General features: G+C 35.6%; 1 pseudogene; it reads right to left on the bottom strand.

Annotated features, from left to right (window-relative positions):
• Window positions 1-536: 536 nt before the first annotated feature.
• On the bottom strand, window positions 537-1,630 carry LOC133092976 (heterogeneous nuclear ribonucleoproteins A2/B1-like; annotated as a pseudogene).
• Window positions 1,631-24,607: the final 22,977 nt, after the last annotated feature.

Below are 24,607 nucleotides of genomic sequence, written 5' to 3' on the forward strand. Positions count from 1 at the left end.
AAAATTATCAAAGAGGACAAACTAATACTGTTTTACCTTTAGAATTATTTTATTAAATCTTAAAGGTACAACAGTTTCTTAACTCTACACATGAACTAATTTTCTTTAGAATGATGTTATGTCTCATTACACCATGATTCTAGCTAATAGCTTTTCAAAATTTTGAGAAAAATCTTGAAAAAGGATTCAAATATCATCCAAAACTTTGAAATTTAACATTATCAAAGGGGATGCTTCCACATTCTTACAGAGACCACTGGAGAGACAACAATTCAAAAGCTAAGAAACGGTCTCAAAAGCATTTTTTCATACAATCTTTCCTCCACAGGAAGGTATTGTTCTTACATAATCGAGTCTACTCACAAAATGGCTCTCTGTACCTGATCTGGTGTCTTCTGCCATATCACTGCATATTTATGCATGACTGAGATAAGAGTTTCCTGAACACCGTTATTTCGATAACCTAAAGCTCTTCTGTTACCTCTGGGCTCTCAACGTCTCCTATTTATACAGTCAAGCCCACGGCAAATAGAAGCTCAGTATCGTCTGGCCTCTGCATAACGCCCACGTCTTCCACCGCCTCCTGGACCATAGTTTCCTCCACCGTATGATCCTCCCACGTTCCTGCTATACCACTCAGTTTTCCACTCTTCAGTAAATCGTACTTAGAAGGTTTCTGCTTATAATTTCCCAAATCATTGTAATTACGACTTCCATAATTTCTTCTTCCATAGCTGTCAAAACCACCTCTGGATCCCCCATCCAGGTCACCATATCAAGATCCTCTCCCTCCGTATCCTCCTCATCCTCCTCCATAACCAGGGCTAACCCCCAAACTGCCACCTCCAGATCCTCCTCCACACCCATGATAGCCATCCCCAAATGTATGTCCTCTTCTATATCCATCAGCTCCCCATCCAAGTTTCCTTCCTTGTCCTGGTCCTGCTCCAACATTCCCACCACTACCAGGAGAGTCTCCAAAACCGACGTTGCCTCCTCTTCCACCTCTAGAACTTTGGACTCCCTGCATTTTAGATCGAGACAAGGCCTTTCTTACTTCTGTATGATGACCATTGATGCTATGGTCTTTCTGCAACACAAGCTTATCCACGGGATCATGGTCATTAAAAGTAACAAACCCAAAGCCTCTTTTCTTTCCAGACTCTCTATCGGTAATTATCTCAATGGCATCGATTTTTCCATATTTCTCAAAGTAATCTCTAAGATGATGCTCCTCAGTATCTTCTTCAATTCCACCAACAAACAGCTTCTTCACAGTGACAAGAGCCCCCGGCTTTCCATAGTCTTCTCTTGGGACAGCACGTTTGGGTGCAACCATTTTCCCATCAATGGAATGAGGTCTGGCAGCCATGGCAACATCCACCTCAGCCATGAATGAAAACGTGACAAAACCAAATCTTCCTGGTTTTTGGCTGGCAGGATGCCTTATTAACACACAGTCTGTAAGGTTTCCCCATTGCTTGTAGTAGTTCCTCAGACTTTCTTCCATGGTTTCAGAGCTTAAGCCACTAATAAAGAGTTTACAGAATTGTTCCTTTTCTTTCTTATTCCTCTCCAAAGGAACAGATGTTGAAGTTTTATTCATCGCAGGCTTACTCACTTGAGCCATTTTCCCGAAGCTGAGGGGGATGAGGGAGATCTCCAAAGACTAACATGGACCGGAGGGTCCCGACCCCGCGGTGAGAACCGAACCTCCGCTGCTCCAGCAACAAGACCTGTAGGAGCACCTCCACCAGGGACCTGGTGATGCTGCTACTGCTCTGGAGCCGCTGCCGCCCTTGAACCAATTTGAGCAACTTTCAGTTTTTCTGCAAAACGTCATTTTGAACCGAGTGACCTTTCCTGATCCAGTAATCAAACTTCTTATACATTTCCTCTACATTGATTTTTTTCCAAACTTTTAATTTTCTCTTCATTGTTATCTTTTTTTTTTTTTTTTTTTTTTTGCGAGGGCTTTCTCTAGTTGTGGCAAGTGGGGGCCACTCTTCATCACAGTGCGCGGGCCTCTCACTATCGCGGCCTCTCTTGTTGCGGAGCACAGGCTCCAGATGCGCAGGCTCAGTAGTTGTGGCTCATGGGCCCAGTTGCTCCGCGGCATGTGGGATCTTCCCAGACCAGGGCTCGAACCCGTGTCCCCTGCATTGGCAGGCAGATTCTCAACCACTGCGCCACCAGGGAAGCCCTGTTATCTATTTTTGATACAGTTTTCCTCACTAAATTGGATATTCAATGAAGAGATCACTAATGTGGACTTTAAAGTTTTACACCAGAATACTTACCTATTGCTTTGCCCTTACAATGAGTTCAGATATCTTTTTTGAAAGAAACTATTCAGACTACAAAAAGGATTTTTCTTTTTTGTTGTTTTGTTTTTGTTTTTGTTTTTTATACAGCAGGTTCTTATTAGTCATCAATTTTATACACATCAGTGTATACATGTCAATCCCAATCGCCCAATTCAGCACACCACCATCCCCACCCCCCTGCGGTTTTCCCCTCTTGGTGTCCATATGTTTGTTCTCTACATCTGTGGCTCAACTTCTGCCCTGCAAACTGGCTCATCTGTAACTTTTTAAAAAATAACTTTTTGGATTTAATATTATTTTAAAATTTTTATTATTTCTGCCTCATTAATTTTTCTTTTTATTTTAATAAGTCTTTCCTTAATTTTTATTTTTTAATGTTTTGTACACTTTTGGAGTTTTGAGTTGGGAAATTAAGAAACTTATTTTTAATTATACATTTCAACTGATATAGATATTTAAGGTTCCTCTGAAAAACGCTGTAAAAATTAGATTCTGATATGTAAGGATTACATTATTTTATTAAAATTTGCATTTATGGTTTTCACTTTCCTTTTTGTCTAGAAATGTTGAAAAAAGTGGTTTTCTTTTTATTTTTTTATAATTTGCAATGGGAAGAGCATTTTTCCCCAGCATTTTATTATACGTTATTGGATGTACAGAAGAGTTGAAAGGATTATACAGTAAACATCCATTTATCCACCACTGAGATTTTATTATTCTCAACATTTTGCTAGATAAGCTTTACCACATACCTGCTCATTTATCTATTCATTCAAAACTTTAATTTATCAATTGATCTGTTTATCAATTTATCTATTCATCTATAAGTTCATCTCACTTTTTGAAGTGTTTCAAGTAAGTTTCAGACATTAGGATACATCAGCATTAAACAGTTTAGCATTTATATCATTAACTAGAATTCAGTATTTGTTTAGAGTTATTTTTGCTTTATTTTAGGTAATTTAACCTATAGTGAAATATACAAGCCATTAATGAGTTTTGACGAACGTTTAGATCTGTTATCCAAACACCTGTCAAGCTATAAGGCATTTCTGTCACCCCAGAAAACTCCCTCATACCTCTTTACAGTCAGTTTCTATTTCCAACACTTCAGAGAAAACTCTGTGTTTATTTTTTTTTTACCATATATTAATTTTTGACTTATAGAACTTTACTTTTAAAACGCTGCTTTTATTTTTTCACCATATATTAATTTCTGCCCATTACAGAACTTTACTTAAATGGACTAATTAATACAGTACATACTCTAATGTGTAACGCTTCTTTCACTGAACATGATTTTTAAGGTTCATCAAAATTCTTGGCTGCATCAGTATTTTTTTTTAAATGGTGACCAGGTCTCCCATTGTATGAATATATCACAGTTTATCTATTCTCCTGATGATACATATTTGGATTATTTCCAAATTTTGGCTATTATGAAAAGCAGCTTTGAACGTTTTTGTGGACATGTTTTTACTTCTTTTGGACAAATACCCATGAGTGCAATTGTTGGGTCATAGGGTACCTATGTACCTCATTTTATAAGAAATTTCCATGACACAGAAGATTTTATAAAATAAAATAGAGACAAATTAGTTGTTATCAACATTTTAAATGTTTGTTTTCAAATGTCACCATGAAGAAAACAAACAGGCAAGCCACAATCTAAGAAAAAAATATTTTCAAAATATCTGAGAACAGGTTTCCAAGAGATATATCTATCTATCTAATATGTCTATATGCATCTAACATATCTATGTACATAAATAGATATATCTATACATGTATATTGATATATTTATGTATATAGATACCTATATAACTAATGTGTCTAATATCTAATATATATTACAGCTTTACACATATATGTGATAGATATATTAAAACAATAGAAATACACACAATGCAATAAAGATGGCAAATATTTGAACAGGCATTTCAAAATAGAACTATGTGAATGAAAAATAAGTATGTGAAGAAATGTTCAAATCATTAGTCATCAGCAAAATGGAAATGAAAATCCTAATTATGGGGACTTCTGATTTCTAGTTCTGCATGTAAGGGAACTTGGAAGTCATCACTCCATCCTAACAAGTAAAAAGTTGAACATGATTCTTCTTGGATCCATGAAATAGGGGAGGACACAGGGCAAACCACTGCTCCCAAGATTAGAGAAACAGATAGCTGAATACAAGGAGTTGTTGATTACCAGATTACTGGAGCAGAGACCTACAAGGAGAAACTGCCTCTGGAAGCAGTGCTGGGATAGAAAAAGCTGAACTATAATTGATAAATTGCTGGAGACAGAGTGAGGGCAACTCTGAGAGTTAAAAACATCAAGAGGAAACCAGTCATGGGGGGCTCCCACAATATTGTGAGATGTACCTCCAGGTAAGGAGTCTGACCAAATTCTGACAGTATTAAATATCAGAGAAAACACCCTTCTGCTTCTGACAGGCGAAAAAAATCATTTTGAAATATGCCAGAGCACTCAGTTCTTCCTACAAGACCTGCCCTCAGGGGAAAATTGTTTAGTGAACTTAATACTAGCTAAAAAGATGTGTATTAAGACACATATAAGAAACTTGGAAGTTGTTACTCTCCCCTAACAACAAATGAAAAGCTGAAGAAACTGAAAAATCAACAACTCTCCTTGAATTCTCAAGAGAGGGGAGGACACAGGACAAACTGCTGTTCCTAAGACTGGTGAGATAGATCAATACAGGGAGGCATGGCTTACTAGAGAATCACTAGCTGCAACCCCGCAGGAGCCAGTGCCATGGAAGGAAAGCCTTGGCTGTGATCGATGAATCGCTGGAGGCTCAGGGCAGTCAGCTCTGAGAGTTAAAAACTTCAAGGGATCTAGTCTTGGGGGACCCACAATATTGTAAGATTTACCTCCAGGAGCTTGACTAGTTTCCTACAGTAAATATCAGAGAAAAGTCCTCTCCTGCTTCCTGCAGGGGGAAGGGAAAAGGAACCATTTTGAAATACTCCAGAGCACTCTGTTCTTCTTAACAAGGCCTGCCCTCAGAAGAAACTAGTTAAACTGGGTCTAACCTGCTGGGGAAGGGAAATACTCAACTCCAGCCCATTCTAACCAACCTCTGCTACCTAAGGAGGGAGAAAAAAAAACCCTGAGAAACACCTGTTAAGTTCACAGGCTAGATGCATAGGCTCCCTAAAAGACTGAGATCTAGTCAAAGGACTATAAAATGCCTTCCCTCCCCACAAACCTCACCATCATACTACTAGTGGCCTGTTTACAGGCAGCTCCTCTTACTCCTCTTACCTCTTGTCTGGTTATCAAGAAAAAAAATCACAAGACATACCAAAAGGCAAAAAAATAAAATAAAATAAAATATTGAAGAGATGGAGTAAGCATCAGAACCAGACATGGCAGGGGTGTTCAAAATATCAGACTAGGATTTTAAAACAACTATGATTAATATGTTAAGGGCTCTAACGGGTAGAGTGGGCAGCATGAAAAAACAGATGGGTCATGTAAGCAGAGAGATGGAAATTCTAATAAAGAATCAAAAAGAAATAATAGAAATCAAAAATACTATAATAGAAATGAATACTGCCTTTGATGGACTTATTAGTAGATGTGACACAGCTGAGGAAGGAAACTTTGAGCTAGAGGATGTATCACTAGAATCCTGGAAAACCAAAAACAAAGAGAACAAGAAGGTTGAATCAATAGTTAATAAACTCTTAAAACTGAAAGTAGCAGGCCCAGATGTGTTCACTGGTGAATTCTACTAAACACTTAAGGAAGCAATTATACCAATTCTCTACAATCTCTTTCAGAGAGTAGAAGCAGAAAGATTACTTCCTAATTCATTCTATGATGCCATCATGACCCTAATACCAAAACCAGACAAAGATATTACAAGAAAACTGCAAACTAATGTCTTTTATGAACACAGATGCAAAAATTCTCAACACAATATTAGCAAATCAAATCCAATAATGTATAATCCAATAATGTATAATGTATAATATACCATGACCAAGTGGGATTTATCCCATGTATGAAAGCCTGTTTCAACATTCAAAAATTAATTATTGTAATCCATCATATCAACAGGCTAAAACAGAAAAATCACATGATCATATCAATAGATGCAGAAAATGCATTTGACAAAATCTAACAGCCATTCATAATAAAAATTCTCATTAAACTAAGAATAGAAGATAATATCCTCAACTTTATAAAGAATATCTACAAAAAAAATCTACAACATCATACTAGATGGTGAGAATCTCAAAGCTTTCCAACTAAGGTCAGGTACAAGGCAAGGATGTTCCCTTTCAGCACTCCTTTTCAACATCATACTGGAAGTTCTATCCAATTCAGTAAGAAAAGGAAAAGAAAGGAAAGGAAAGGAAAGGAAAGGAAAGGAAAGGAAAGGAAAGGAAAGGAAAGGAAAGGAAAGGAAAGGAAAGGAAAGGAATAAAAATTGGAAAGGAAAAAATAAAATTACTTCTTTTTGCAAATAAATTTATTTTTCTATGTATAAAATCCAAAAGAATTGCCAAAAATCTCCTGGAATTGATAAGTGATTATAACAAGGTTGCAGGATACAAAATTAATACATAAAAGTCAAATGCTTTCCTATATATCAGGAATGAACAAATACAACTTGAAATTTAAAATACAATACCATTTACTTTAGCATCCATTAAAACCAAATACTTGAATATAAATTTAATAAAATATGTACAAGATCTACACAAGGAAAACAAAAAAACTTTGATGAACAAAATCAAAGAGCTAAATAGAGATATATTCTATGTTAACTGAGAGGAAGACCCAATATTTTCAAAATGTCAGTTCTTCTTTACTTGATCTATAGATCCAATGCAATTTCAATACAAATACCAGAAAGTTATTTTGTATATATTGACAAACTGATTTTAAAGTTTATGTTGGCAAAAGCCAACACAATATTGAAGGAGAAGAACAAAGTTGGACTGACAATACCTGACTTCAAGACTTACTATAAAGCTACAGTAACCAATACAGTGTGGTATTGGTGACAGAATACACAAATAGATCAGTGAAACAGAATAGGGAGCCCAGATATAGACCCCCATAAATATAGTAAACTGATCTTTGATAAAGGAGCAAAGGCAACACAATGGAGTAAAGATAGTTTTTACAAGAAACATTGCTGGAACAACTGGACATCTACATCCAAAAAAAAAAAAAAAAAAGAATCTAGATATAAACTTTACACCCTTAACAAACACTAACTCAAAATGAATCACAGATTTAAATCTAAAATGCAAAACTATAAAACTCCTAGAGGATAACAAAGATGAAAACCTAGATGACTTTGGGTGGCAATGACTTTTTAGATACAACACCAAAGGCATGATCAATGAAAGAAGTAATTGATAAGCTGGCTTCATTAAAATTACAAACTTCTGCTCTGTAAAAGACAATGTCAAGAGAATGAAAAGACAAGACACAGACTGGGAGAAAATATATGCAAAAACACATCTAATAAAATACTGTTATCTAAAATATGCAAAGAAATCTTAAACTAAATAATAAGAAAACAAACAACTTGATTCAAATTGTGCCAAAGACACTTGACAGACACTTCATAAGAGAAGATACACAGATGGCAAATAAGCACATGTAAAAATGCTTCACATCATATGTCATCAGGGAAATGCAAATTTAAACAACCATGAAATACCACTTCACACTTATTAGAATGGCCAAAATATGGAATACTGAAAAACTAAATGCTGGTGAGGATGTGGAGCAACAGGAACTCCTATGCATTGCTCCTGGGAATGCAAAATGGCACAGCCACTTTGAAAGTCAATGTGACAGTTTCTTACAAAAGTAAGTATATCTTTACCGTATGATATAACAATCATGCTCCTTGGTATTTACCCCCAAAAGTTCAAAACTTATGTCCACACAAAAACCTGCACACATATGTTTATGGCAGCTTTATTCATAATTCCCAAAACTTAGAAGCAATCAAGATGTCCTTCAGTGGGTGAATGGATAAATAAACTTTGGAACATTCAGACAATGGAATATCATTTAGTGCTAAGAAGAAATGACACTTGAAAAGACAGGGAGGAACCTTAAATGCATATAAGTGAAAGAAGCCAATCTGAAAAGGCTACATATTGTATGATTCCAACAATATGACATTCTGGAAAAGGCAAAACAATGGAGACAATAAAAAAAAAATCAGTGGTTGGCAGGGGTTGGGTGGAGGAGGAATGAATAAATGGATCACAGAGGATTTTTAGGACATTGAAAATACTCTGTATGACACCATAATAATGGATATAATATATATTTGCCCCAACCCATAGAATGTACAACATCAAGAATGAACCATAATGTAATATATGGACTTTGGGTGATTATGATATGTTGATGTAGGTTCATTAATTGTAACAAACGTACCACTCTGGTAGGAAATGTTGATAATAGGGGAAACCATGTATGTGTGGAGGCAGGGAATGTATGGAAAATATCTGTACCTTCCTCTTAATTTTTCTGTGAATCTAAAACTGCTCTGAAAAAACACTGTCTTAATTTTTTTTAAGGCATTAAAAAGACAAAGGAAAAGACAAAGGAAAAGAAATACCAAGACACACCCACAATAATAAGTAACTCATTAAAAACTGAAAATACAAAGTGTTGGAAAGATTTGGAGAAACTGAAACCTCATACATAGTATAATTTTTACTTCCTGTTTCTCTCAGAGTTTAGTTATTAGGTGTATATATAGTTCTGATTTTATGATTTCTTGGTAACATAACATTATGAATATCTATTTTATGTAATATTATTTTATTATTATGAAGCATTCTTCAACTCATAATATACTTCTATTAATACAGTTTGTCTTTTCATACATTATTTGTCCTTAAATAAAATTTAGCTTTTGCTTTTTTATTATTAGTGTTTCTATGTTAAATCTATTTTTTCATTCTTTAACTGTCAACTTATCTGCATCTTTATTTCTTGCAGACAGATTATATTTGGAACATGTTTTTACATTCATTATGATGATCTCTGTCTTTTAATTGGTGACTTTAGTCCATTTACCTTTAATGTAATTATTCATAAGATTGAAATTAGGTATACCATTTTTCTAACATTTTCTATTTTTGCCATCTGTCTAAAAATATGTTCTGTTCCTTCTATTCTGTAACATTTTTGTGCTTATTGTATAGTTTTTATAATTCAACCTAATACCTCTTTTTTTTTTTTTAGATTTACCTTTTTTATTTTATTTTCAGAATGGTTGCTCTAGGGATTACAAAAGACATCATTATCTTATCACAGTCTATTTAAAGTTAACGTAACATCACTTTGTACATAAAGTAAGAATTTGGAAATAAATATCTTATTTTACTTCCCTCATACATTAAGCTATTTTATATGTATTATATATACATATATTATAAATTACACAACACAGTGTTATAATTTTTGCTTTAAATTGTTATAAGCAATAGATTCAATGCAATCAATCCCTATGAAAAAACATTTATTTTTTTTGAATTAATATAAAAACTCATCCTAAAATTCATGTAGAATCTCAAGGGATCTTGTTTGTTTGTTTGTTTTTCAAAATTCATTTAATCTATTAATGAGGGAAGCATTAGGATTATAATACTGGTTCAAGAATTGGAGAAACTGGGGACTTCCCTGGTGGTCCAGTGGTAAAAAATCCATCTTACAATGCAGGGGACACAGGTTCAATCCCTGGTCAGGGAATGAAGATCCCACACGCCGTGGGCAACTAAGCCCATGCACCACAACTACTGAGCTTGAACTCCTCAACTAGAGAGCCTGCGTGCCACAAACTACAGAGCCCACATGCTCTGGAACCCATGTGCCACAACTACAGAGCCCACGTGCCCTGGAGCCTGCGTGACACAACTAGAGGAGAAAACCTGCACACCACAACTAGAGAGAAGCCCATACACCACAACGAAAGATCCTGCATGCCTCATCAAAGATCCTACCTGCCACTACTAAGACCTGATGCAGACAAAAATAAATAAATAAATAATAAATAAATCTTAAAAAAAAAAAAGAATTGGAGAGACTGAATATATAGCAAAAGAAAGAAAGAAAGAGAGAAGGAAAGAAAGAAAAGAAAGAAAGAAATGTCTCTCTGGAATTATATTTTCTACTGGAAAAAATCATTTGCATTTTTATCAGAAAAAAATCTACCAGTTAACTGGTAGTTTCACAGAGTTTACTACTAATCAATACTAAATAGTAAGTCAAAGGTACACTCTGTTAGAGAATGAACAATCTGTGGTCTGCAATTAGCTAAAGCCCCAGTATAATGTTGAAAGGACACATAACGTTCTTTTTGCCTAATTTTCACGTTTGGGATAATTGTTCTTAACAGGATTTAGGGCAAATTACCTCAAATCTCTGTGAACTTCAATGCCTTTACTTTTTTAAATTAATTTTTATTGGAGTATAGTTGCTTCACAATGTTGCATTAGTTTCTGCTGTACAGCAAAGTGAATTAGCCATACATATACATATATCCCCTCTTTTTTGGATTTCCTTCCCATTTAGGTTACCACAGAGCATTGAGTAGAGTTCCCTGTGCTATACAGTAGGTTCTCATTAGTTATCTATTTTATACATAGTAGTGTATATATGTCAATCCCATTCTCCCAATTCATCCCACCCCTCCTTTCCCCCTGGTATCCATATGTCCGTTCTATACATCTGTGTCTCTATTTCTGCTTTGCAAATAAGTTCATCTGTATCCATTTTCTAGATTCCACATATAAGTGATATTATACAATATTTGTTTTTCTCTTTCTGACTCACTTCACTCTATATGACAGTCTCTAGGTCCATCCATATCTCTGCAAATTTCACACTTTCGTTCCTTTGTATGGTTGAATAATATTCCATTGTGTATATATATACCACATCTTCATTATCCATTCTTCTGTTGATGGACATTTAGGTTGCTTCCATGCCCTGGCTATTGTAAATAGTGCTGCAATGAGCAGTGGGGTGCATGTATCTTTTTGAATTATGGTTTTCTCTAGGTATATGCCCAGGAGTGGGATTGCTGGGTAATATGGTAATTCTATTTTTAGTTTTTTAATAAACCTCCATACTGTTCTCCATAGTGGCTGTATCAATTGACATTACACCAACAGTGTAAGAGGGTTCCCTTTGCTCCACATCCTCTCCAGCATTTATTGTTTGTAGATTTTTTTTTATGATGGCCATTCTGACTGGTGTGAGGTGATACCTCATTGTAATTTTGATGTGCATTTCTCTAATAATTAGTGATGTTGACCATCTTTTCATGTGTTCGTTGGCCATCTGTATGTCTTCTTTGGAGAAATGTCTATTTAGGTCTTTTGCCCATTTTTTGATTGGGTTTTTTGTTTTTTTGATATTGAGCTGCATGAGCTGTTTGTATATTTTGGAGATTAATCCCTTGTCTGATGCTTCGTTTGCAAATATTTTCTCCTATTCTGAGGGTTGTCTTTTCATCTTGTTTATAGTTTCCTTTGCTGTGCAAAAGCTTTTAAGTTTCATTAGGTCCCATTTGTTTATTTTTCTTTTTATTTTCATTACTCTAGGACGTGGATCAAAAAAAGATCTTGCTGTGATTTCTGTCAAAGAGTGTTATAACTATGGTTTCCTCTGAGAGTTTTATAGTGTCTGGCCTTACATGTAGATCTTTAATCCATTTTGAGTTTATTATCCATTTTGTATGGTGTTGGGGAGTTTTCTAATTTCATTCTTTTACATATAGCTGTCCAGTTTTCCCAGCACAAATTATTGAAGAGACTATCTTTTCTCCATTGTATATTCTTGCCTCCTTTGTCATAGATTAGGTGACCATAGGTGTGTGGCTTTATCTCTGGGCTTTCTATCCTGTTCCATTGATCTATGTTTCTGTTTTTGTGCCAGTACCATACTGTCTTGATTACTGTAGCTTTGTAGTATAGTCTGAAGTCAGGGAGCCTGATTCATCCAACTCCACTTTTCTTTCTCAAGATTGCTTTAGCTATTCGGGGTCCTTTGTGTTTCCATACAAATTGTAAAATTTTTTGTTGTAACTCTACAAAAAATGCCATTGGTAATTTGACAGGGATTGCATTGAATCTGTAGATTGCTTTGGGTAGTATAGTCATTTTCAAAATATTGATTCTTCCACTCCAATAACATGGTATATCTCTGCATCTGTTAGTGTCATCTTTGATTTCTTTTATCAGTATCCTATAATTTTCTGAGTACAGGTCTTTTGTCTCCTTAGGTAGGTTTATTCTTAAGTATTTTATTCTTTTTTCTGCAATGGTAAATGGGATTGTTTCCTTAATTTCTCTTTCTGATCTTTCATAGTTAGTGTATAGGAATGCAATGGATTTCTGTGTATTAATTTTATATCCTGCTACTTTACCGAATTCATAGATTAGCTCTAGTAGTTTTCTGGTGGCATCTTTAGGATTTTCTATGTATAGTATCATGTCATCTGCAAACAGTGACAGTTGTATTTCTTCTTTTCCATTTGGATTCCTTTTATTTCTTTTTCTTCTCTGATTGCCATGACTAGGACTTCCAAAACTATGTTGAATAAAAGTGGAGAGAGTGGACATCCTTGTCCTGATCTTAGAGGAAATGCTTTCAGTTTTTCACCACTGAGAATGATGTTTGCTGTGGGTTTGTTATATATGGCTTTTATTATGTTGAGTTAGGTTCCCTCTATGCCCACTTTCTGGAGAGTTTTTATCATAAATCGGTGTTGAATTTTGTCAAAAGCTTTTACTGTATCTATTGAAATGATCATATAGTTTTTATTCTTCAATTTGTTAATATGGTGTATCACATCAATTGATTTGCATATACTGAAAAAATCCTTGCATCCTTGGTATAAATCCCACTTGATCATGGTGTATGAGCCTTTTAATGTGCTGTTGCATTCAGTTTGCTAGTATTTTGTTGAGGATTTTTGCATGTATGTTCATCAGTGATATTGGACTATAAATTTCTTTTGTTGTGATATCTTTGTATGGTTTTGGTATCAGGGTGATGGTGGCCTCATAGAATGAGCTTGGCAGTGTTTCTCCCTCTGCAACTTTTTGGAAGAGTTTGAGAAAGACAGGTGCTAGCTCTTCTCTAAATGTTTGATAGAATTCACCTGTGAAGCCATCTGGTCCTTGACTTTTGTTTGCTGGAAGACTTTTAATCACAGTTTCAATTTCAATACTTGTGATTGGTCTGTTAGTATTTTCTATTTCTTCCTGGTTCAGTCTTGGAAGGTTGTAACTTTCTAAGAATTTGTCCATTTCTTCCAGGTTGTCCATTTTTTTGGCATATGGTTGCTTGTAATAGTCTCTTATGATCCTTTGTATTTCTGTGGTGTCAGTTGTAACTTTTCCTTTTTCATTTCTAATTTTACTGATTTGAGTCCTCTCCCTTTTTTCCTTTCTTTACTTGTCTGGCTAAAGGTTTATCAATTTTATTTATCTTCTCAAGAAACCAGCTTTTAGTTTCGTTGATCTTTGCTACTGTTTTCTTTGTTTCTATTTCATATTTCTGCTCTGATCTTTATGATTTCTTCCTTTCTACTAACTTTGGGTCTTGTTTGTTCTTCTTTCTCTAGTTGCTTTAGGTGTAAGGTTAGGTTGTTTATTGGAGATTTTTCTTGTTTCTTAAGGTGGGATTGTACTGCTATAAACTTCCCTCTTAGAACTGCTTTGGCTGCATCCCATAGGTTTTGGATCGTCGTGTTTTCATTGTCATTTGTCTCTAGGTATTTTTTGATTTCCTCTTTGAGATTTTCAGTGATCCCTTGGTTATTATTTAGCATATTCTTTAGCCTCCATGTGTTTGTGTTTTTTAGTTTTTTTTTTTTTCTGTAATTGATTTCTAATCCATAACATTTTAGCCTGAAAAGATGCTTGATACAATTTCAATTTTGTTAAATGTACCAAGGCTTGATTTGTGAACCAAGATGCGATCCATCCTGGAAAATGTTCCATGTGCACTTGAGAAGAAAGTGTATTCTGCTGCTTTTGGATGGAATGTCCTATAAATATCAATTAAGTCTATCTGTTCTAATGTGTCATTTCAGGCTTGTCTTTCCTTACTAATTTTTTGTCTGGATCATATGTCCATTGGTGTAAGTGGTGTGTTAAAGTCCCCCACTATTATTTTGGTACTGTCAATTTCCCCTTTTATGACTGTTAGCATTTGCACTATGTATTGAGGTGCTCCTATGTTGGGTGCATAAATATTTACAATTGTTATATCTTCTTCTTGGATTGATTCCTTGATCATTATGTAGTGTCCTTCCTTGTGTCTTGTAACAGACTTTATTTTAAAGTCTATTTTGTCTAATATGATTATTGCTACTCCAGCTTTCTTTTGATATTGCATGGAATATCTTTTTCCACCCCCTCACTTTCGGTCTGTATGTGCCCCTAGGTCTGAAGTGGGTATCTTGTAGACAGCATATATACAGGTCTTGTTTTTGTATCCATTCAGCCAGTCTGTGACTCTTGGTTGGAGCATTTAAGGTAGTTATCAATATGTATGTTTCTCTTACTATTTTCTTAAGTGTTTTGGGTTCCTTTTTGTAGGTCTTTTTCTTCTCTTGTGTTTCCCACCTAAAGAAGTTCCTTTAACATTTGTTGTAAGGTATTTTGGTAGTGCTGAATTCTCTAAGCTTTTGTTTTCTGTAAAGCTTTTGATTTCTTTGTTGAATCTGAATGAGATCCTTGCTGGGTAGAGTAATCTTGGTTGTAGGTTTTTCCCTTTCATCACTTTAAATGTATCTTGCCACTCCCTTCTGGCCTTCAGAGTTTCTGCTAAAAAATCAGCTGATAACCTTATGGGGATTCCCTTGTATGTTATTTGTTGCTTTTCCCTTGCTGCTTTTAATATTTTTTCTATGTATTTAATTTTTGTTTGTTTGATTAATATGTGTCTTGGCATGTTTCTGCTTGGGTTTGCCCTGTGTGGGACTCTGTGCTTCTTGGACTTTGTTGACTATTTCCTTTCCCATGTTAGGGAAGTTTTTGACTATAATCTCTTCAAATATTTTCTCAGGCCCTTGCCCTTTCTCTTCTTCTTGAACCCCTATAATTCGAATGTTGGTGTGCTTAATGTTGTCCCAGAGGTCTCTGAGCCTGTCCTCATTTCTTGTCATTCTTTTTTCTTTATTCTGCTCCTTGGCAGTTATTTCCACCATTCTATCTTCCAGCTCACTTATACGTTCTTCTGCCTCAGTTATTCTGCTATTGATTCTGTCTAGTGTATTTTTCATTTCTGTTATTGTGTTGTTTATCACTGATTTTTCTTTATTTCTTCTAGGTCCTTGTTAAACATTTCTTGTATCTTCTTAATCTGTTCCTCCATTCTAATTCTGAGATCTTGGATCATCTTTACTGTCATTACTCTGAATTCTTTTTCAGGTAGATTACCTATTTCCTCTTCATTTATTTAGTCTTGTGGGATTTTACCTTCCTCCTTCATCTTCAACATATTTCTCTGTCATCTCATTTTGTCTAACCTACTGTGTTTATGGTCTCCTTTCCGCAGGCTGCAGGGTGTAATTCCTCTTGCTTCTGTTTCCTGCCCCTTGGTGAGTGAGTTTGGTCCAGGGGCTTGTGTAGGCTTCCTGGAGTGAGGGACTGTTGTCTGCACTCTGGTGGGTGCAGCTGAGTCTTTTCCCTCTGATCAGGAGGGCTGCATCAGGTGGTGTGTTTTGGGATGTCTGTGAGCTTAGTACGAGTTAGGCAGCCTGTCTGCTATTGGGTGGGGCTGTGTTCCTGTCTTGCTGGTTGTTTGGTGTGAGGCATCTAGCACTGGAGCCTGCAGGCAGTTGGGTGGAGGCGGGTCTTGGTATTGAGATGGATACCTCTAGGAGAGCACACACCAATTAATAGTCCCTGTGCCTGGGAATTCTCTGGTGGTCCAGAATCCTGGAATCAGCACTCCCATCCTGGAGACCCAGGCTCAACCCCTGGCTGGAAAAAAATAGAGCCCACCAGCTTCACCGTGTGGACAGAGAAAAAAGAAAGAAAATAAAGAAGAGAAGAAAACCAACAGGCAAACAAAACCCAAGACAAATAACAAAGAGAAAAACAAACACACAGTAGCAACAACACAACACACACACATACACAGAACAAAAAAAGAAAAAAGAGAAGAAAACAAATAAACAGATACAGCAAATCTAAGACTAATGATGACTACAAAACCAAACTAACAGAAACAAAGAAGCAGATAGAAAAGAAAAAAAGAGAAGAAAAATAAATAATTTAACCCCCCAAGAAACAAAAAACAAGAGAACAAACAAACAAAAGAATTTTTAAAATGAATGCATGAATTCTCTGGCATTCCACTCTCTTGGACTCGGTGCTCTTACCCCAGAGGCTGAGGCCCAACCCCTGGCCTGGGAGCCAAGACCCCACAAGCCGTGTGGCACAGCAAAAAAAGAAAGAAAGAAAGAAGAAAACAAAAGAACAAAACCCAAGACAAATGATAAAAGTAAAACCAAAGAAAAAAAAGAAAACAAAAAATAAAGAACAATCTAACAAACAAAAGAACCCAAAACAAAAACTAACAAAAAACAGTAAGTAATCTAAAATAAAAGCAAAGAAAACACAAAGCAAACATACAAAAATTATCAAAAAAAAGGAAAAACAAAACAAAGAACAAAAACAATAACAAGACTAAAACACAAAACAACAAAAAAGCGAAGTAAAAATAGAAAAAAATATATTAAATTTTTTTTTAAAAATAAAAAGAGAAAAGAAAAATAAGTAAAAAATAAAAGTAATAAAACCGAAATCAACAACAGGGGACTTCCCTGGTGGCGCAGTGGTTAAGAATCTGCCTGTCAATGACCAGGGCACACAGGTTTGAGCCCTGGTCCAGGAAGATCCTACATGCCGCAGAGCAACTAAGCCCGTATACCACAACTACTGAGCCTGCACTCTAGAGCCCGTGAGCCACAACTACTGAGCCCGCGTGCTACAACTACTGAAGCCTGTGTGCCTAGAGCCCATGCTCCCCAACAACAGAAGCCACCACAATGAGGAGCCCATGCACCACAACGAAGATTAGCTCCCACTCACCACAACTAGGGAAAGCCTGCGCGCAGCAACAAAGACCCAACGCAGCCAAAAAAAAAAAAAAAAGAAACAGAACAAAACAAAAAACAAAAAGAAAAAAATAGTAATAATCATATTTTTCTGAGGCCTGTGCTGTCAGTGTCCTTGTCCCCCCAGTGAGCCACAGCCCACCCCTGCCTCCCCAGGAGGCCCTCTAATACCCCTGGGTAGGTCTCTGGACTCAGTGTGGGCACTGTGGGGACAGCTCAGACACTGACCTGGCCCAACTCCTGTGTGTACTTGTCCCCAAAGTCCACAGCTGCTAAAGTTAGGCTGGTCCCAGTTGTGGGAGTACTCATTGTCTATTCAGATATTCCACAGATGCAGGGTTTACCAAGCAGATCACGGGGATCTGGCCTCACCTCTGTGTGTGGGTCACCCTCAGGCGTCTGTTCCCCACCTAGGCAAGAGGGGGTGAAAGCAGTGGCTGATTGGGTCTCTTAGGCTGATTGGGACACTTATGCAGGCCATGGAGGGATAAGGCAGCCACAACTGGGGTTATGCGAAGTGCCTGCAGCAGCAGAGACCAGCAAGAAGTTGCAACAGACTGGGACGCACTCACTCTGGTGGGATTCCCTCCCAGTGCCCACAGAGGCAGGGGCTGGTGGGTGGGGAAGGAGACTTCAATGGTGGGCCTGCCCCTTGTGCACCACTCAACAGTGGCACCTCATTTCCAAGGCAGTCCATGCTTCCTCTAGGAGCATTCCTGGCCATGGAACACCTCACTCCCATCCCCTCAGGCTGTCTCTGCACAGCCAACAGCAGTCCTCTCCCCAAATCCACTCTCTTAACCCCACACTTTAGCACTCTGACCCTGCCAGCACTGGCAGCTTCTCATCTCAGGAGGTGCCCAGGGCTGATTCCAGAGGAGGCTTTTGTGTGGGCAGTATGTGTGGGCCTGCTGGGGCCTGCATGGTCAAAGGAGGGTTTGGTGATAGTGGCACTAAGGACCCTGGAGCCTGTGCACCGCTCAGGACCCTGGAGCCTGCGTGGCACTCTCAAGGGATCTTGAATAGCCAAAATAATTTTGAGAAAGAAGAACGTAGCTAGAGGACTCACAAATCCTGATTTCAAAACCTCCTAGAAAGCTACAATAATCAAAACAGTATGGTATTGGCATAAAGACAGACATATAGACCAACAGAAGAATAGAGAGTTCAGAAATAAACTTTGGCATATATGGTCATTTGATTTTTGATAAGTGTTCCAAGGTCACCCAGTGGGGGAAAAGACAATCTTTCAATAACTGGTGCTGAGAAAACTGAATATCCACAGGCAGAAGACTTAACATGGCATACAAAAATAACTCAGAATGCATCAAAGACCTAAACATGTGACCTAAAACTATGAAACTCTTAAAGGAAAACATAGGGTAAAATCTTTATGTTACCGGATGTAGCAATGATTTCTTGGATATAACACCAAAGTCAGAGGCAACAAAATAAAAAATAGCCATATTGGACTTCATGAAAATTTTAAATTTTGTTAATCAAAAAATAATATCAACAGAGAAAAAAGGCAACCCACAGAACAGAAGAAAATATTTTCTATCATATATCTAATAAGGGATTACTATCCAGAATACATAGATAACTCCTAAAATTCAACAACAATAAAACAAACAACTTGGTTTAAAAATGGGAAGAGGACTTGAATAGGTATTTCTCCAAAGATAAACATCACTAACCGCTAGTGAAATGCAAATCAAAGCTACAATACTACCTCACATCCATTAGGATGATTACAATAAAAATTCCAGAAAATATAAAGTGTTGGTGAAGATGTGGAGAAATTGGAACCCTTGCATACTGTTGGCAGGAATGTAAAATGATATAGCTCTTGTGTAAAACAGTATGGTGAGTCTTTAAAAAATTAAAAATAAAAGTATCTTATGATTCAGCAATTCTCCTTCTGGGTATACATCCCAAAGAACTGAAAACAGGGTCTCATAGAGATATTTGTACATCCATGTTCAGTGCAGCATTACTCACATTAGCTAAATCGCGTAAGCAGCCCAATTGTCCATCAACAGATGAATGGATAAGCAAAATGTGGTACACAGTACAATGGAATATTAGTTGGCCTTAAGAAGGAAGGAAATTCTGATATATGCTACAATGTTAATGAACCTTGAGGACACTGTGTTTAAGTAAAATAAGCCAGTCACAAAAAAGATAAACACTGTCTCACTCTATATAATGTACTTAGAGTAGTCAAAGACAGAAAGCAGAATGGTGGTTGCCAGGAACTGGGTACATAATTTCACTTTTACTAGATGAAACCAGCTACAGGCATGGATGGTGGTGATGGTTGCACAACATTATGAATGTATTTAATACCACTAAAATGTACACTTAAAATGGTTGATATTTGTGTTGTACAACTGAAACTAATATGTCAATTATACCTCATTTTAAAAAATGGTTAAGATGCTAAATTTTATGTTATGTGCATTTTACCACAATAAAAAAACTGGGAAAAATCATATATGTTTTAAATAAATTAAGAGAAAAATATAGTTTATTATATTTATCCATATTCATCATTTCTGATACTCTTCAACCCTTCCCCCAAATCTGACTTTCTGTATATTATTATCTCACTTAATGAAGTACTTCCTTTGACATTTCCTTTAGTTCATGTCTGTTGGTGATGAAATCTCTTAGTTGTTCTGTTTTTTCACTGGATATGGAATTTTGGATTGACTGATTTTTTTTTTTTTCTTTCAGCACCTTAAAAATAATTGTCCACTGTCTTCTTGTCTTCTGTTCTCCACTCTTCGTAATTATATGTCATTCATCATTCTTAACATTGTTCCCATGTATAAATATTTTGGATTTTTCCCCCCCAGCTTCTTTTAAGAATTTTTTTCTTTATCTTTTCAATAGTTTGACCATCATTCACTTAGGTCTTTTTCCCTTGTATTTACCTTTCTGGGGTTTGCTGAGTTTTGTGTTTCTTTACATTTAAGTTTTTCAATATATTTGGAGAAATTCCAGTCATTTCCTCAATTAAATGTCTGCCTCATTCTTTCTCTCTTGATCTTCTCACACTCCAAATATATATAGATATGTTAAAATTTTTGATATTTACCCATGTCACTGAGGCTCTTTTCATTTGTTTTACAATTATTTTCTTTCTATACTTAAGATTAGATAATTTCTATTGTTCTATTTCAAATTCCATAATTTTTTTCTTCTGTCATCTTTATTGTGGTGTTAAGCCAGTTCAGTGACTTTTCAGGTCAGTTATTCTATCTTTAAGTTCTAGAATTAACACAGGGGTTTTTGGTTGTTTTGTTTTGTTTTGTTTTGTTTTTTTACAGTTTTTATTGTTATGCTGAGATTCTCTACCTGTTTTATCACTATGAGAATACACTCTTTACATCACTGGGCATAATTACAGGCTACTTTAAAATGCCTGTCTGTTAATTCCAATGTCTTGGTCATCACAGATTTAGTTTCTGTTGATCTTCTTTTCTCTTAAGTGTGAGTCATATTTTCTGTTTATTTATATAGTAATCGTGAATATTATATTTTCCAGATTTGGTGATGGATGCATTATTGAAACTGAATTGTTACTGTCTTCTGAAGAATGCCAATCGTTTTTGCTTGTTTTAACAATTAAGTTGGCTGAATTCAAGTTCTAAACTCTCTCCCCCATGATGAGTGGAAGCTACAATTTCTGTTCAGTTCTTTTAGTCTTATTGGACTTTTTTGAGTGAGCTCTGTGCATTCATAGTTCATACATCAGCCAGAGATTTAGGCGGAGTTTATACATAGACTTTGGGTCTTCCCATCTGAGGTGTTTTCCTTTTTAGGATTTTCCTTTTATTTTTTAGTTGTGGTGATAGCCCAAAACCTTGCCCTCTGATTTGTCACACCAGAAACACTTCATGTTTCTAGCCAAGTTTGCACAACCCAATGCAGCATGTACATGACTATACCCTACCTCAAAGTCACAAAGACATATATTCAACCAGCGTTTTCTTCTTCCAAAAGTTGTTTCTCTCTGCTTTTGCCATCTCTACAGTGCTTTCAAATAGCTGTTTTTTATCGAGTTTATAAGTAGAGAGTTGGATTCTCGCTGTAAAGAAATTTAAAGATGATTTTTTAATATGATTTACATGTTTAATAGACTTTACTTGAATTTCTTTTTTATGAATATACTGTATTCTTTTTTTTTTTTTTTTTTTTTTGGCTGCACTGCCAGGGATTGAACTTGCATGCTTGGGAGTGAAAGCACAGAGTCCTAACTACTGGACTGCCAAGGAATTCCCGAATATATCACATTCTTAAAAGTATTAATTAAGAATTTGTTTTATGTGGCAGTGCAACAGGTATATAGAGAAATAAATTATCTGAATGTTTCCTCACTTTTGACTGTGTGATGTAAGTTTTGGGATTTATGAGAGCAAGGAAACTTAAAATAAGCAAAAAATATTACTTGGTGTCTCCAATAGAAAACTGCATTATTTAGAGTATAGACTTCTGGGTTATCCAAATCTAATTCTATGGGATATCTAAACTCTTCATTCCTTTTATGTTATTTTACAACTCTGTAAGGTGCAGATAAATTACAGTAATGCAAGTAATTCTCATGATAAACATGCAAATAAATTCTGTCTGATGGAGTTTCAATATACTTCCTTCCCCTCATGGAAGATGCTGGTTTTGAGCCCATTTACAAATTCACTTTAATATTCCTGATCTATACATGTGTCTGTTCTTTGGATCTCCCTTTGAACTGGTTTTAACATCTGCCTGATTCCTTCATTAATGGTGATTTAACAAAATCTTTAACATATGCTTTATATTTGTGTGAAAGCTATGATTTTACCTTTATTTGAAAATTTTCTCTTGACACAAAATACAAAATTAATTCAGTGCAAGTCATACTAACAGGTACTTAGTAATTCATCATCCCATACCCTTCTTGGGAATTTATTTTATCGAAAATTTTTAAATTTATTTAAACTTTTATTCAGTGTGCTTGGTGATTATATGTACTTCCTTAGTCACCTGGATAACCAATGAACAGTGAGCCTACCAGTTATAAAATATTTTTTAAAGACAGCTTTGGCTGTTGGAAAGTACTTTCTTATATTAAGCCAAAATCTTCAGGCAATTTCTAACTATTGGGTCTAATTATATTTCTTATGCCATACAGAATAAATATAATCCCATTGTTACATAATTGTCCTTCAAATATAGAAAATAGTCATATTCACTCTTAACCATTCTTCCCCTTCCAGGAAAAATCTCCTGAGTTCTTTAGCCTTCCTGAGATGGAGTCTGAGATGGATTGGAATCCCTTAATTATATTAGACACTCTGATATGGCACTACTTTACAATAGACCCTATAATTCTATGCCTATACATTGATGATTACATTAGCAATTTTGGCAAAGACATCACTATGTTTTTTTCACACAGAGGTAAAATCATAATATGTGCTTCTGCCCATCCATATTTTCAGTACACAATATTTTCAGATTTTGTTTGAGGGCTTCATTTACATTTTAATGATATGACTGGTGTTTGGTTTCAATTCAATAAAATGATCTTGACTATATATACATATACTTTATTTATAAATTTATTTTGTAATATTTTATATTTACAATGATACCTTTTCGGCACTGTCTTATTTTTTACTCTTTTTAATTTTGGAGGCATTTTAGATTTTTATTTTTGTTCACATGTTTAGCTTGATATGTGTACATTTTTATAATGCCTAATGTTCCTTATTTATCATTCAACTATTTAACTTTTACTTTTGTTTTCTTTTGATCCCTATTACTATGGAATAATCAATAAGCTTTTTCTATTTTTCTATTTTCTCAACTTCTCCTTCTACTTTTTAGTTACATTACATCTGCATTGATAGAACATTTGCTATTTGTATAATTTCCCTTCTTGTCACCACTTTGTTTTCAAAGGAAACAAACAAACAAAAAAACCATGGGGAAACACTGAACATGACATGTTACACAGTAAATATACATAAAATGATAGGATAAAACTGAAACCAAAAACATGTCATATTACAGTATTACAATGGTCATGATCAGTTTTTTGGCCAGTCTTCCCAGAAATCATTTGGTTTGGATAGAACTTGTTCACTGGTAGATTCCTCAGGAAGGGCTTTTGAGACTAGTATCCCCTGCTTCTTGAAGGTTAAGTCCCATTTATTATTACTTTAATATTTCATTATGGCTTGGCTGGATATAAAATCCTTTGGTTCATACTTTCTTTCCTATAGTTTCTGAAAAATGTTACTCTGCTGTTTTGTTTTGTAATTGTTGTTAATATGATGCCAATATTAATTTGTTCCCTTAGTATATGACTTGGTCTTTTTGTCTAGAGACCTAAGGTTTGGTTTTGTTTTGTTTCCTTCAATATTAATTTCTAAGAATTGTATAATGATATGTTTTGGAGTCATCTGTTTCTGGCCCAATTTTTCCAGAAATAGTGGGTCCTTCTAATAAATAAATTCAGGTGTTTTATTTCTAGAAAGTTTCTTGAAAAATAGTTTCAAAAATGATTCTATTCCATTGTTATTTTTTTAAATTTTTTAAGGTCTCCAATTATATGTATCTTGGGTCTTCATTTTCCTATTTTATTTATCAGTCTTTTTTGATCTGATCCTTTCATACCATTTTATGTTCCTTTAGCTATTTTTATGCCTTATCTCAATATTCTCAACTTAATCTATTCCCTTTGGGGTACCTTATGCTCTGTCTTCATTTTTAATTACTTTTTGTCTTTTCCTTCTATTTCATTCCCGATTATCATCCTATTTCACAGCTTTCTGAATTTTTTTCAACTTTTTTGAGTTTTTAAATTTCTGATTTAAGTTTTTTTTTGGCTGTGTTCGGTCTTTGTTGCTGCGCACGGGCTCTCTCTAGTTGCGGCGAGCAGGGACTACTCCTCTCTGTGGTGCACAGGCTTCTCATTGCAGTGTCTTCTCTTATTGTGGAGCACAGGCTCTAGGCACGTGGGCTTCAGTAGCTGTGGCACGCGGGCTCAGTAGTTGTGGCTTGCAGGCTCTAAAGCGCAGTCTCAGTAGTTGTGGCACACAGGCTTAGTTGCTCCACGGCATG

The sequence above is a fragment of the Eubalaena glacialis genome, chromosome 6 (assembly GCF_028564815.1).
Source record: "Eubalaena glacialis isolate mEubGla1 chromosome 6, mEubGla1.1.hap2.+ XY, whole genome shotgun sequence".
In the NCBI taxonomy this organism is placed as follows: domain Eukaryota; kingdom Metazoa; phylum Chordata; class Mammalia; order Artiodactyla; family Balaenidae; genus Eubalaena; species Eubalaena glacialis.